The 16,745-nt window shown below is 38.6% G+C and overlaps 1 protein-coding gene across 1 annotated transcript in view; it reads left to right on the top strand.

Moving 5' to 3' along the window:
* The first annotated feature begins 246 nt into the window (after positions 1–246).
* The window catches only part of dachd (dachshund d), a 113,664-nt gene continuing 97,165 nt past the window's right edge, over positions 247–16,745 (top strand). Inside the window, exon 1 of the mRNA XM_044365876.1 lies at positions 247–369. The gene's annotated coding sequence lies outside the window, so the exon portion shown is untranslated. The remainder of the gene's footprint in view (positions 370–16,745) is intronic.

Raw genomic sequence — 16,745 nt, 5'->3', positions numbered from 1 at the left:
TGACTGCAAAATGAAGTCTGATTGTATGGAAGTCTATGAGAAAATGACCTTACTTCTGTATTGAATTATTATCTCAATTTGTAGTTTCAAGTCTTCTTCAATACAGCATGATGTTCATTTAATAAATTATGGTCCCATTTAATTTAAATTTGACGATAAAGCAGGGTATGCTTTAGGGCGTGGCTACGTTGTGATTGACAAGTTGCTACCATGGCGACGTAACGTAACTATAGGCCTAACTGCTGCTATTTCACAGTGTGTTTTCAGTTTCCTAAAGTTAATTGTACATTGTGATCGCCTCAGAAAGTGTTGTTCAGCATTTGGTTTTAATAAAAGACCCATCAATGAGTTGGATGATCAGTTTCTCTGGTGAGTACATTTTGTTTTAACGGTTTTAGGCCTGTTTTTTGATAGCGAAAATTAGCATTAGCATTAGCAAGATCACTGTTAACCATAGATTGTTAATGCACTGTGCTAACAGAGCTAGCCGCTAGCGCTGTGGTCAGCTCAACCCTCTTGTCCAAATATGGTCACTTCTGGCTCCAAAAATCAAACATGGCGATGGCCAAATCCAAGATGGCGATGGTCAACTCGTTAAACTCAAGGCTTCTCTTCCTACATCTACGCTTCAAATCAACAGTTTGCAAACCAAGGGGTGACATCACGGTGACTATGTCCATATTTTTTACAGCCTATGGTTATGGCCAGTGGTGTACTGGCCATCGCACATACTGGAACAAATTCCACTGGGCTGGTGGACTGTCAAAAAATACGTTTTTGGGCCAGTGGACCATCAACTCATATCAGTTTTTACCGGTCCTCTGTGTGACTGTCATCATGTGCACATGAGCACATGCTGCATGCCTGCAATCACAGTCGAGCGCCCCCTTTACTCTCACTGCCAGAAGGGGGAGACAAAGCCCCGCACTCCAGCTTTAAGCTAATGTAGCTCAAAAATAAATGTTAAATGTTTAGCTAACGGTAATTAGTCACTAGCTAACCGAGAGACAAAAGGTTGGGTGGAATTTTTGGGTGGATAAATTCATCTATTGTGAAACTTTATTTGATGCTAACAGGATTAGGTGCATGGTGGGATGCTTATATAAGTTAATGAAGTTGTTAAATTTCATAAACTAATGTTTAAAAATAATGCTGTTTTTTTAGGTGACAGCTAACAGTATGTCCTCTTTGACTTCCACAAAGACTAACTTTCCCATCCTATGGTTTGGTAAGGAATAAATGAATGCTGATGAGTGCAACACCCATAAGAGAAAGCAGAAAAGCAGCAAAATACTTATGGACGATCTCCCACGCTACAGTTAAAAAAACCTCTGGAATGTAGATGATATGCAGTGTTTTCACCATCTCATTTTGTTTCTTGTTCATCACAGATCAGAGAAGGCAGCATCTCACTAATATTAGGGAACAGGTTATTCATGTTACATAATAAAATATAAATCTTTACAATGTCTGTTCACCTGTCTGACATTGCTTTCCGCACTTGTGTGCTGACACCAAGATTAACCCCTTAGATAAAGTTTGTCAGCATGCAAGTTATCAAGAGTGACAATCACAATATTGCAGGGATACATGCTAGCAACATGATAATGTAGTAGTCAACATAAAGGAAAAGTGCCCATGTAGGTTTGCAACTGCATTGCATTAAAGTCTAGGACAATTATGTAGATGGTAGAAGATTATATTAGCTTGACTTCTTACGTAAGTTTTTCAAGGCTACACCCACCTTAAAATGAAAGAACTGTAACATGTCCAATAAGGGAAGGGAAGGGCACTGAGCACTGGTTTTATATTTTTACTGGCTCCTGTTTGGTCAGAAACTAAAGACTGATGAGCTCATGGGAAGTCAGTGGCATTACTGGTGATTATGTCATTTATTATTGCGTCTTACTATTTGCTAATGATGTACGTGTTTGTAAGCATTATGCAACTAGTTCTATTCACATTCTCTGGACTTATTATGGTGGACAGGTTAAAATGCTCAGAAGTGTGGGCATAACTGTGGCAAAGTGAATGAAAATACAGCTGACAGCAAGTGTTTGTGCCTAACAGTTTTGTGTGTAATATAGATAATGCTAACAATCTAATGGAACAACATGCCTTAAATTTGCAGGGTTTTGGATTGTCTCTGCAAAGCGGCTGCTGTGTCTTGTCAGCGCAGTCCATCAACTCCTCCTGGCTTGATAATCTTGGCAAACAGTTCTGATCCCCACAACAATGTGACCATATCAAGCCAAAATAAGTTCATAGTTATTAACTTTAGAAAGCAACACCACCAGCAGAGCAGATTTGACACAGTATACAGATTTGATAAAATGCTGGCAAACCCCAACCCATAGCTGTCATACACATATATTGTTTTAATCTGTGCTGGCTCTCTGACAAATAGTCCAGCAACAGGAAAAGCAGGGGCTGCTGCAGGTTTCCGAACTCAGGAAGGATCTGTGTGCATCGCACCAGTACATCAGTTTCACAGAGTGCTGGCTTGCTCCTGAACTCTCATCGTGTCACCAGCCTGAATGAGGCCACTGTGTTGAAATGGGGTGGTTGCCAACGCAGACGGCCCTGTAAAAAAATGCAGGGTTGTCTGACCAATGAAATTAAACCTTATCCAATTTATGTCCCAATGCAATTTGACTTAATCTGGCAATGCACTGTTTTGGCCGATCAAATACATGCAAGTGCACATTCCTAATGGATTGCTTTGCAATGTGAACGGTGAGAAGCAAAACGATCACTGTTCTGATAACTTTGAAGAGTTGTAAAGTTCTGTCTCACAGTATTATAACTGCTGTGCTGTGTTATGGCTTCTGATAAGCCCTCAAGCTCATTGACCTATTACTCAAACTGTCTTTCTTGGATAGTATTTCATTTTCTGACAGGTACCTGAAACAACACAGCCGCACCGCATTTTTATTTAACGCAGTGCTGTTAACTGTCTAGACACATGGTTAATCTGAAACCAGATAACACTTCCCAAAATTACAGGAACAATTACACCTCATGTTTGTGAAGGATTTCCATTTAATGTAAAGAGTTTCTACAAAACCCTTTTCCTTACAGATAAATCGTAAAATTGTTATGTTCGTTGTAAAATTTTATATATATATATGTGTGTGTGTGTGTGTGTGTGTGTGTGTGTGTGTGTGTATGTGTGTGTGCGTGTATGTATATTCATTATAATCTTATTCATTATAATCTTATCTGATATGAGGGCTTGAGTGACAGAGCATGGTGTTAGCTCTGTAACCTCTCAAATGTTAGATAAGTACATCAGATATTGCCAATCATATCACCTGTAATGATATTATACATATTGTTTCAGCAATAACGCATTAATCCAATTAAAACAGCATTTATCTTTATTTTAAATAACTTTATAACTTTATTGTACAAAGTATCTCAACTTTAATTTAGTGTATTTTTCTACATTCATAACACGGTCTGGTAATAAAAGTTAATTATTAATTGGTGAGGTTAATTATTTATACTTACTCCAATAATGTGCCTGCTATAAATGTGTTAGGTAAAAATGAATAAAAACTGCTGTTAAAGAGAAACCATGTGTTCAGCAGCCATCTAAGTGAGATAGACTGAGGCCCTGTTGTCTTTTGGGACAGGGCAGCTCTACTTTGGACAAATTAATCTCCAGTAAAGATGACTTAGATCAACTTTGAAAAACACTAAGATGAAAACCCATAAAATGATTACGAACGGCGGCCAGAATGACAAGTATTATCAACAAAAATTAATCAGGTGCATCTTTTCATGAACTCAATTAATAATGTGCAACAACGGGGTCTTTTTTCCCTGGAATGAAAATTAATTAGCAGGGGAAGGTCACTCGGAGATGCTGACATCACTCATCAGGCCGCTGTGGCAGTTCTAATTATTTGTCTTCCAGGCTTGGCTGATCAAAAATTATTGCCATACCTGAGCAACATTTAGAAAAAAAGCTTTGTTTAAAGCGCTTTTAATTAGACCTGCTATTTGATTAATGCCTTGTAAGCGCTCAGGATCGGCCCTCTTATCAGCATTTCTGACAAGTTTGCTGGGTATTGTTGTGTGAAAGACGTTTTACTGACGCTAACCGACTGTTTAGTATCTAATTCGTTCACTTTAGTTGCAATTAAAAAGCTATTTACTGCAAGAGCACTTGTTGATATTAATATAGATGTTGTAAACTTTGACAAAGCACTCTGTATCAATACTTGAAATAAATGTGGCATTGAGTGATAATAAGTAAATAAACTTACATCATGTGGATTAGAGCTAATAAAGAGTGTAGTTACTAACAACCAGCAATATCACACACAAACATAGTGTTGTTGAAGATTGTGCAATGATGACCCATATTAAGAAACAGCAAGTGTAGCTCTAAGGTAATACAATTTATTGTGTTTTTGTCAGCCATAATTAATAATAAAAGACAAAGGTCACACTAACCCAACATGATTACCTCATCCCTGCCTGATAGTAGATCTAGCTAATACTGAACCTCTTGGTCACAAAGAAAGAAGACTTGTCACGAAGCAGCGTTATGATCCAGGCTTTATCAAGCTCTTCTTGTGTCTACGCTCTTGCGTTAATGTGTTGACTCGATGCCTGAACTATCTTCAACCCTTACTACATCAATTCACATTACCTGCAAATTAGCAAAGTTCTACTTTCAAGCTCACAGTACATTTGATCCAAATAGACTCTAAATGCCATTTCTGTTCCTATTAACCTACGGATCGGTGTGGCAGATATTTTCATGAGGTTGCTGGGGAAAAAACACGAGGCTAATGGCTTGGTTGTGACAGCGCTATTCATGATGATTTATGATTCTGTGTTTAAGTTGATTACTCCACTGCTGACTCGGAATACTATTTCAATTAGTGCACTGAAGGTCACTCCACGAAATCCCTCCATAATCTATTCCTATTAACACTAATGCGCCGAGTATCCATATCTGTTCACCCTTGTTGATTCAAATCATCCCCACTCCTAACGGCCAGCTTGTTTACCAGTTTACTGGTTCGGACGTATCCTAGATGGTAATTTTCTCTCCTCCTTGTATCATTAATGTCTTCAGTCTTGACACATGGCTAGGAGGGACATCTCAATAGAGCTTGGGTGCATTTTTATGGCTTTTATTATTTCTAATTTGTTTCACAGATCGAGTGATATTTATGCTGAATGAAATTGATCCTGAAAGCCCTATAGGCAAATGTGGTAATATTGTGAGGTTAGAAAGCAACAACCTCCTATTACTTGTCATCATGAGAACCAAAATAGCCTCGGTGTGATCAAAATTTTAGAGGTCTAAATTAATTTTACATCACTTTCATTCATACTCCCACTCACCCATGCAGAGGAGGAAATTAGCTACCTGTATTTAATCTAATATGTTCCCACTGTAAGCGCTGGTGGACATGATAGACTTAATCAGTTCACACTGAATCAAAAAGCTCACCAGACAGTGCTTAGCGATGAACAATGTATTAAGTTTCAAAGACAGGGTCTATGAGTTTACCTTAGGCCTACTTTCCTTTAGAATACCTTATTTGAACAATAGGTTTAGCCTTCTGATTTGTTTTATACATTACATCAGATCAGAAATTAGCAACTAATTTACTACAAAAAGTTTATTGCATATTTGCCAGCACAACTTTAAGGTTTATAGTTGTTAGGATTAGCAGCAAAACATTATATTACACATTCATAAACAAGCTAACAAAATTCTGTATTGGAAAAAGGTAAAAACTTGGTAGCTCTTATCAGCCAAAACAGGCCTCCAGGCCTGAGGAGAGGAATCATCCTTTTTTGAGAGAAGGGTAAAAGTGCTGACATTGTCACCAGTTGATGGGACTCTATCCTAGGGATAGGTGAAAACACTTGCGCACAGTGACATCAATTTTCAAGATGATTTAACTCCATGCTCCTCTGTTGGGGGAAAGAAACTTCAGACCCCTGATTTACCTCCAATGACAGCCACGCGGCCCCCGAAACAATGTTTCCAAGGCTACTAGCGAATGACGAGTGGTCACGTCTGTACAGCCGTCCCCATTGGTTTGATTTATGTGACCGGGATCCAATAAAAATGGCAATCAAATCAACCCAGCCACTTTACAGGTAGAGGGCTGTCTGATTGAGTTGTCGAAGGCATGGCTGAGGCTCAGAATGATTATGCTAGGAAACGGAGAGGGGTCCATCTCTCCGCACCCAACAAGGACACCATACATCTCCCCATGCAGCTTTCCTACTCCACTGTGAAATGTATCCAAAATAACTGCACACCTACTGCTTGCCTCCCCTCTCTGAAGGTTATTTGTCGTCTGAAGGACTCTTCCTGTCAGAGTATGATGAATACCATGTACACAGACAAGAGCAGCGTCAGGTCCAGGATTAGCCGGAAAACTCACTGATCTGTGAATAACCTAAAAAAGAGGAGCTGAAGATTAGCAATGATGCTTTTAGGAATGATCCATCAAACTCAACTACCCCAGTCACTCAAATGAATCATCTCACTTGATTCTTTAACCCAGGCGAAGTACGAGTGACTGCCGCGCTACCTGCAGGTCACAGAGATCATTTTGAGGATGTTTATTAAATCAGTGCTATCAATTTTCTTACTGATCATCTTTTATCTGTCCTGTCCTTGGGGAAGAGTCAAGCACACAATGATGTTAAAGGTTGCAATATTCAACTTATGGCTTTTCCATACAACCTCCAGAGCTCCGCTGGCAATATTGAATTACAGCCACTGCCATAACGTACAAATTGATACCTGAAATATGCCCTATATTGAGAGGGCCTGTCACTTAAGTTAACTGACGTCTGTTAACAGAGCTACTGTACAAAGCAGAACAAAAAATGAGCAAACAATAATCATGTGAACTATTTGCCTTGGCTTTGAACTAATGACAACTCTGGCAGGCCTGTTTACTGTGCATGAGGAAGCACACGTTCAGGAAGTAAATTGGATCAAAGTACAAGCAGCTGCTTAAGTACTTACTCGCTTCGATAAGCAGAGTGAAATCACCATCATTGTTGCATTAGAGTGACTTGCTTCAGTCACCGCCAAGAAAGCAGACAGGAAGAGGAGAAGGGAGCTGATAGTGTACCAGCTCCATGTGTCATGAAGGAGCCACTGGCTAACAGCCAGCCTGAAAGAGAACAATTGAACATCACTGTAGAGTCTTTTTTTGTGTTGGAAACACAATCACCTTGTTGGAGAACAGAATGCACTGTACAGCAGGTACAAACACATCCTCTGGAATAATAGCCAAGCACACTGACTTTAAATCAGTTCACACATTTCAAGACATAATCACTTATGAGTAAGGTTTTTTTTCCCCTTTAGCTGTAACAGTTACCTCAGTATTATTTCATAGAAAAGTAGGCTACTACAAAAGCAAAGTCAACAGAATATGAATTTAAAACATGGAATAAGCTCATCGTTGTAATAAGCAAACAAGCAAACTTAAGATAAGAGAGAGCCCTTTCAATGTTTTCTTTTTAGGCTCGAGGCAAAGAGTGAAAACAGAAATTCTCTAAATCCAAAGGGTCTGAAATGACATCATCTTAAGTTGTCACTGAACTTTGAGGACCTTTCTTCTCCAGCAATGAGGAGACAAGGAAAGTTCAAGGATTGAGCAAGTCAGTTGGACTAACGTGCCATGGAACAGGAAATAGCCATTCATTGATTTTGTGTGTGTCCAGAAAGATCAATTTTATTCTTCCTTTGTTTTCAGACTACAATGCACTAAAGCTCCTGCAGCAGCAGGATGTGTTTCGTACAAGCACGGTCCAAATGAAGCTATAAATCAAGTGTTGAAGCAGAAACACATAATGTCATCCCCCATAGACCACATACTGTACAGTATTGCATCTCAAACTCCTCCAATCTGCTTTCATACTTGCTGTACAAACAGCCTGACAATGTCCGACAATCTAATTAATATGACTGTCAAAATAACAAAACAAGGACTAAGGAAATTGCTAAGAGAAAGGTAGCACAGTGCAGATTTATTCTATTTTGGATACGTACAGTAGGTGTGTTCTCACTCTGTACTCTCCTTGGAAAAGTTAGTCATGGATAGACTACTTTGCATTGTATGACGACTTAACACCTAACCCTTATGTTATCTAGTTCAACATCATTCTGTTGTTATGCAGTTTGCTGATTAAGTGCGTCAGTGCATGAGCACATATGCGTGCGTGCATAAACTGACACTTCTTTAATTGTATTTCACTTGTGCTATCTGGTGCTGGAGTTAACTCGTAAAAGTGAAGTCTCAAGCAGATTCCCAGCGTCTGCCTATTTAAGATTCATAGAAAAGACCATCCACCCCAATCAATATCTACTTGAGATTTAAGTTGCATTATGTGTCCCCTTCACAGGCATGATTTAAAACATCAGCACAAAGTATTCTTAATTTTATTGCCTGCCGTAAATTAAAATTAATGATGCTGACATCCACAATTAACAATGAAAAATGCAGATTCTTATAATTACTTTAGCAGTAATATTGTTTTCAGCCCAGGCTCAAGGTGCTCCTCATATGCTCCTCAACATTCAGTAAAACACAAAAAGACAGCTTCATTACATTTTATTTGCTATAGGAAACAAAAAAAGGGTCTAACAAAAATCCACAGCTCATTTGGGAATATCTCGCCATGCATAATTAAGCAAATTTGATTGGAATTAAGCATGACTTCTTTTGGTTGGGTTTTAATGAATGCAAATCAGGCATCTACATCCCTAAGATTAATTTCAGCCAATTAAAAAACAAAGCTTGTTGGAAAGTGTAAAAGTGTTCAAAGCAGGGCAGCAAAGCAGTTTCTCTCTCCCTCTCCCATTCCCTCTCTCTCCTCATCTCATCTTCATAACTTGCACTCAGGAGAATCCCCCCCCCCCCACCCTCAACTTTGATCATTAGCATGAAGTTACAGGCAAACAGTATGAATTCAAATGTGGCAGAAATGCACTGCCAAGATCCTTGTGCCTTTTAATCTCAAAGTTGCACCCCTTAATAGTTTCTTCACACAATTACTGTTTAAGTACTTTGTGTCTAGTATAAATCCAAATATACTAAATAACATGCTAATTTTTCCTCAGTGATGCAAAAGCAAAGTTTAGAGAACTAAATATGTCATTGTTCTGGGTTTTGACAGGACAAAATATGACAATTATTCTGCATTAGTTTGCCCACAATAATGTTGGCACAACCTGAAATCAACCTTTATCAGTGTTCAAGAGCATTCAATCCATCTGACTTAAGCACTCAGGAGATCTCATCGTGGTATTTTCCATGTGAAGGCACCATTGCACACCAGACCAGTGACAAATAACGCAGCTCACACCAATAACAAATGTCAGTGTCAGGCAGTGTCTATGGCTTATGTAGGTTTTAGTCTCATAATGACAACCTTACATTACCCTCTGTCTTAAATGCTATGCCTTTTTTTTGCACCTATCAATGCAGTGCACAACAGCACTGAGTAAATCCTGATTATTTTGAGAGTAAACGCTAATGATTGAGGGCAAGCAGGCACCTTCAGGCTAATGCTAATCTGCCTGCACATTGCCCGGAGAACGCCGTGTACATTGATTTGATCTCTCACATCAAAAGACAAACAGTGGTGCAAGTCAGCACTTCCCCAGTCAATGTCATTCCTTGAAGTGATTCCCCCACACGTGCATCTTCATGGGCCTGGGGAGAGAGGGAGGGAATAGAGTATTAGGCAATCAGATCTATTGGCATTTCTTTAAAGGAGATTCATGGTGGGAGGAAAGAGGAAAAGTGAAGAAAAGTGTTTCCCCATTCACCTGCTAGCCAGAGCCAGTTCTGAGAGGCTTGCTGTGTTTAGATTGCATTAATCCCTCTGTCTCTACCTGTTACAGAGCTTTCATTAATGTTGTCTTTTAACATCAAGTCTCCTGCAGAGTGGGGAATAAGTTGAGAGTGCTCAGAACTCTGCAGAAAGTTCAAAGCGCCACAAGAAACCCTTTATGTGTTCCCTTAATCATTCAAAAGCCCATCCTAGTATGCCACTTGCGTAGCTCCTCCATATGACGAGAAGAATTAATATTTGGCCTCTGATGCATTCTTTTTGAAAGAATAAAGGAATGTGAAGGAAAAGCATTATCTATTCAAGGAGCGCAGGGAATACTCCGACTGTGTCTCAGTTCTGTTGTAGCTGCTGCGTCTCATTTTGTCTGTCGCAGATCACAGAGCTGCAGACTGGTACGTTTCTGAGGGAGAATGGAGAGTGGGAAATTGTACTGTTTTATTAGAACCCTGTGGGAGAGTTTTGTAGAGGCAAGCATGCCATTGAGCCTATTTGCATCATGCTAGCAGTGAATAGATATGATAATATTGTAATACTTTGGAATCACTCCCACAAAAGTGGTTTATGTGATGATTTTTCTGTGGTGAGAGCCTCTGGCAGAACCCTTCGTGATATCAGACAAGATACTGTACAGTAAGTCCACACTGGTGTTTTATATTAATTTATATTTTGCCAAAAACATTACACATCTACATTCTTAGACGATAACTTATAATCACCACCTCAGTGTGAAAGCCAGAATAATCATTAATTCCCATTTTATCGTTTGTTCTATTTCATTTTTTAGTATTTTTTGTCTGTTAGTCCTCCCTTGTGTTAATGTATTAACTCTGATGCCTTAGGCTTTTCATTTCATTCAATAAAGCCTCATTGCTATAGAGTTGGCCTTATGCTTACTTTATGCACCAAGGACCACACATTCAAGTTCACTAGAGCAGACCTACGCGCCTTTTGAAGCACTTGGACCGCGTTATTATGAAAGTATAGTGTTCGTACATTTGTAACTGCAATTGCAACTCAGCCATCAGTGTAAAATTTCCCATTCTAAGTTTCCTGAATGCAACGAGACAGAGAGAGGGAACATGTGTGTACCCTTTATTTTCACACATAATAACACAACAGAGATTATTATTCAGGGGGTACAACTAGTGAAAGGCTATTCAGTACATTTGTTTCAGGCTGTCCTACTAAAAACCGAGAGCTGGAATCATTTGCACAAAGCCTTTAAGCATTCTGCGTATTCAATGGTTTTTTTTTTTTTTTTTTTTTTAAAAGTATTTTAATTAATTTTCATTAAATTGCATTGAACTATTTAAAAAGAGGGTGCTGTGGAAAAAGTCTTTCTGCTAGGTGTGGGGCTAAATTGTGTGGAGTGAAGAGATGTTACTCAGAGATGGGAAGCCCAAGGGACAAGCAGGAGGACAATGCTGTCTCTTGGGAGAATTTTATGCTGCTGAAGTGAATTTGAATACATAAAGGAGAACTCGGGTAAGAAGGAAAGGGGGGTACAACATAGCCTGTGTTCTCCTGGTCCCTTGTGTGGGAAAAGAGGCAGATTACCCTACGTTTTTTTTTTTTCCTTTCTGGCCCTATTCTCAATCACTAATTTTGCATTTTTAGGTCTACAATTATGCCATGAGAACATTAGCTCAAGAATTGCATATTTTACCTCCACACATCAAATTTAAGTGTCAGATGTGGTGCTCTTCAGTGGTAGTTCATTTACTTCTAGTATCCATTGCCACTGCACAAATTCGTTGCAGATGCATAGCATTACAATAAACAGATTTACTGCTTCCACCAAAGAAGTTATACGTTCCCGTCTAGTTAGTTAGTTTGTCTGCCTCTGTTGACTAGATATCTCAAAACCTCAACAGATTTGGCAGACAGATGGGCCTTGGGTCTAGGAGCGATGGATTTGATTCTAGCGGAGCTCCGGATGTAGGAGTTCTTATTTGCAAGACCATATTATGTTAGCTGTTTTGATTCCAAACCTTAAAGGCTTTGTTTACAATCTCATAAAATAACTGTCCGAGTTTCTCAAAGTTATTCTCTGATCGTGTAGCATTAACTGAACTGGGTTGTTTTCTTGGATTAATTCTTCAGTTAAAAAAAAACCCAACAACAACAAAAAATAGACACAGAGCGCAACATTACACAACACAACTAAAAAATAATACAACATACTCGTATCAGCACATTTTCCTGCTCAGGCAGGCAACGCCCCGCACATTCTCCCTTCTTAGTTTTCCTGTTTGGTCTGCCCTCTTTGCTTTGTCCCTTATCTGAGCATCATTCATTCCTCCTCCGTGATCCTGCACTTGGCTGTGGTCTGCGTGGCTTGGCACCCTCCCATTCCTCCTCTACCCCACTAAAGACACTGCTCTGCACTGTTCTTTGTCTTCAACTAAAAGCAGAGGGGTTGGAGTATGTGAGGGCATTACTTGTTGATATGCAGCAGCCTCACCTGTTTGCAGGACACCTTGTCATGATGTATGTTTGCATCTTGATCTGCCACAATATGCAGCTGGTAGTAAAACTGTAACATCAACAATCTCAACAGTATTTTAAAGTGAAGATTCTTATGTTAAAATTGGATTATATGTAAAGTTTCTCTATAAAAACGATTTATTAAATTGTGTAACCATTGTGAACATTTGCAAAATGACCTATCAGTCCCGATTGGTCATTGTGCCAGATCCAAGGAAAATAAGGAAGAATTTAATTTAATTATTACACTATAATCCTATACACTATACACTGTATAGTATAAAGTCAAAGCATCTATAAGAACCACTATCACACTGAGGTTATTTGATAACATGATAAATAGAATAACATCAAATACAAAATCACAGTAACAAATATATATATTTTGTAGAACACAATCCCTCTAGGTTAGTGGTTTGATGCATCTATTTTGGGGTGCATGACCTGAAAACATGTGAGAGGCCTGCAGAGGTATTTACAGTAACAGTATTAAAGCAAGCATGAACTAGATTGCAGTTGATGTGTTCTGTGTTCCTGTAGAGGTCACTGTTGTGTGGTGCCTCTGTGTCAGATATGGGATACTATCAGCAGCCCCGATGCTTTACTGTATGATGTCTGCAGTGAGTAGTGTGACATTGAAAGAGACCAAGAGAATGTGAGCAAGAGAGGGATTACAAAGTTAATTTTGTTTGCAAAGCCATAATGTCTAGTACAAACAATGTCGTTTTAAAGGGAAAAGTTTGTTGGAGCTTAATCTGTACAATGATGAACAGTAATTATTTTTTATGCCAGTGTTAATCACACTGCACCAGTGGTAAGTTAATTTGGACCAAATACAGAACATTATGTACATATGTCTGAAGGCATCTTAGAATTGTAGGATTATTTTCTTCTCTGGAAGAAACACATTATGTTAATCACAAAATCCCCATATTTGTGTATCTGGAAGATGATTGTAGTGAGCAATTATGAGTGGGCTTTATTACCAAGAACACAAATTAGATACTATGAATGAGTTCATCCCAAGCATTTGTATGTGCCATTTAACTCCCAAATCCTTGTTTATTAAACTCCAATTGCACATATGAATCAACTCTTTGGCATTAATCATGAAGTACAAGGGCCCAGATGGTACAATCTTAGCCAAGCTTGAATTAATACGAAAGGTTGAATCGCTGCTGCATCGAGATCCTCTCAAGGACCTTTGAAGAATGACATCAATAATCATTGTTGTTGGATGCATAGTTTATTAAGTCAGCAGTGCATTGTGACCTACTGCAAACTGAGAGAGATTATAGCACACGGTCCTGCCCTGCCAAGACTGTTTGATGTATTGCAGCTTGGATATTGAAGTGAAGAATAACTTGTTTTAACTCATAATATGACATTTTAGTATCATATTATACACTATAATATCAGTTTCATATGTTGGTCATGATAAATAAACTATTTTGATTTTTATTTGGGTCGGTGAATCCTTAGTTTATAAAATAGCATAAGATTGCTTGCTCTGATTTATAAAACCTAACCCTAACCCTAAAACTAACCCTAACCCTAACCCTAACCATAACCCTAACCCTAACCCTAACCCAGATTAATGTCTGAAACTACAGCCTACAAAAGGTCAGTTTCACAGTTAACATATTAACTATGTTATTTTCTGTCGTAATCACTGTAATACAGTATTTTTTCAGATATCTGATCTATAGCAGTGTCATGTATCTTATATCAGTATCATTCAATAACAGAAAGATGAGAAAAGGGAGGTGGAGATGAAACAGTAGTCAACAGAATAGGCTAACAAACAAGTGTTTATACTACTTAAGAGCAATTACACTTGAACATATAGAAAACTGTATAGATTTGCAACTCATGACATGAATATATATCCTGTCACTGCTCAGTGACAACACATCATAGAATCCTATTTACTTATTTTTTTGTTCTAAACAACAGTCCTTCTCCACTTCTCTGCTTTGGTCTCACACTTAATGTATTCCAGTTTAGCTGATTTCCTGATTCTAAAGGACATTGCATCTCATTTCTTGTCACTTGTCTCCTAAATTCCTAAAGGTACAATTAGCATTTTGTTTGACGAAATGTTGAAAGGTTCATAGATTGATATTTGAAAAATGTACCAGGGTGTTTTTTTTTTTTCCAAATGCAAATTCTGACATTTATTAACTTTTATTGCAGATAGTCTGTTTATGGATTGTAAAACTCTGCATAGATTTAATGGGAATAAAGTAAAATTACAATGTTTAAACACAATCAGTGTGGCAAACCAGCAAGTGTGTAATTTAGTGTTGTGTGGCAATGAAATGTTTTACGGGCCTTGATTTATGTCCTGTGCATGGCATTTCTAATGAGAGAGACCAACATTGCAGCGCGCCTGTGTTCCAGGAAACTACATTTACAGCAGATCTTTTTTCTCAAGAGTGTTTTTCCCCTGTGAAATAATGTCAGCACTTTCCCACCTTCAAAGTCCTTTTGTTTCCAGATCTATTAACAATTCTAATTGTACAGGAACACTTGTTAAGTAAGGCTGGTAAATAAAGCAGGAAACGCATTATTTCCTTTTAGTGCAGATTAAAGGTACAGCTATGCTGGGTTGAAACACATTAATGAGGTTTTAAATAAAAATGCTGGCAGGGAATTTACACCGCTGACTGGTTTAACTGCAGTAAGCAGTTGATTTTCCTTGATGTTAAAGGGGAACATTATTTCACCCACTAATGAAAAATACATCTTTCCACCCTCCTATCTGTTAATTAACATGTTTGTGTTAAGGGATTTTCAAAAAGGGATACAATCGCTTTCAATCTGATTAAAGTAAGTGATACATAATAGGGAGGTTGTTTTCGTTGGGTCTTTCTGTTAATTGAATAGCTTTGTATGACTAGGAATGTTTTTCCTAGTCACAACAGTTTGCCTGGACCTAGCAGCTTGGGATGCCCTATCTTAATTATGGATCGTTTTCCAAATGTGGTTCAATTTCCTCAGCAGGACAGTTTCTGTTAACTGCTATTTTTAAGGCCAATAACAACGTCAAAGCTAGGGATGATTAAAGCAATTAAAGTTTCCCTTTGTTTTCTAAGCACTGCGAGATAGGCTTGCCTGTTTGTACAGCATTTATTAAACATTTACTAAATGGAATTGAATCTGTCATCGATGAAGTTTTCCGAGACAATTACCTTTTAGCATAGCAAACACTGTTTCAGTCAGCCAATGTCTCACAGCTTATAGCTGTGATTAGCCATTTGATTTCATCAAGCCAAACTAAAATCCTCCAGCAGAGAGAGAGAGAGAGAGGGCGAGAGAGAGAGAAAGAGAGAGAGAAAGAGAGAGAGAGAGAGAGAGAGAGAGACAGAGAGGGGTTTAAATATAATTTTACCATCGGAATTTCTCAATTAGCATACCACATTTTCTCCATTAGATAAACTGCCTTTAGAGAGCTGGCTGGTTTAATCTGTTTAATGTCCGTGTAAACTATAATCTCCTGATTCTAAAAAGAAATCCCTTAAGGACATCATTCGCATACACTCTTCATAAGACAGTTTTTGAAAGACATGATCGAGCGCAGCTTTTAAAGAGGGATTGTACGGCGGTGGGATGTTATGCCTATCATGCTTTTCTTTTCTGTGGTGCATGGATTGTGCAAGTTGTGGTTTCACTTGCTTGAGTTTAGCTAATCATTAGTAATTACGCTTTTACAAGCTTGTCCTTACTCGAATATCACCAGAACATACAGTATAGCTTCACTGTAGATTGTTCTGATAGTATATAGGTTTATGTCAGTGCTCAAGTGTCATGGCAACTGCCTGTTGTCTCTGAAGTCATATATTAAGTCACTCTTGAAAGATGGTAGTTGCCGTTCTCTGAAGGATAATTTGGAAGACATATCACCACATGACATAATACATGAATCAAACTTTGATCTCAGATTGAATCAGGCGTGTATCAGGCTGTGTGTACTGTACATGAACTTCACTGCCAATCAGTCTTGGGCTGTTAGTGTGTATGGATATAGAAATGAGGATTTGTTGTTATCCTATTGAACGATGAGCACAGAGAAATCAGAGTGTTTACATGCATATCATTGCCTTCCATCATACACTGCAGGCTGTATGAATTAGGGCCTGCAAACACAGTCTCATTCTCCTTGCATCACGCCAAGAGTCACTCCATTGATTACCCTTCCCCGCTCCCAGGAAATGGCTCATGCATCTCGTGTACATTATAACAAATGTTCTCTTTGCATTACAATTGAATTGTGATTGTTATGTTCAATCAATGGGGAAAGGTCACGGGATTGCTCCTGCCAGCACTTTAATGGAGAAGTCGATGAGGATTCATTTTAATCACTGTGGCTGTGGCAGAATGAGCACAACACTGAG

This window comes from Thunnus albacares, chromosome 11 (genome assembly GCF_914725855.1).
Source record: "Thunnus albacares chromosome 11, fThuAlb1.1, whole genome shotgun sequence".
Classification (NCBI taxonomy): Eukaryota; Metazoa; Chordata; class Actinopteri; order Scombriformes; family Scombridae; genus Thunnus; species Thunnus albacares.
Note: the sequence above shows the minus strand (reverse complement) of the source record. Positions and strands in the feature narration are given on the sequence as shown.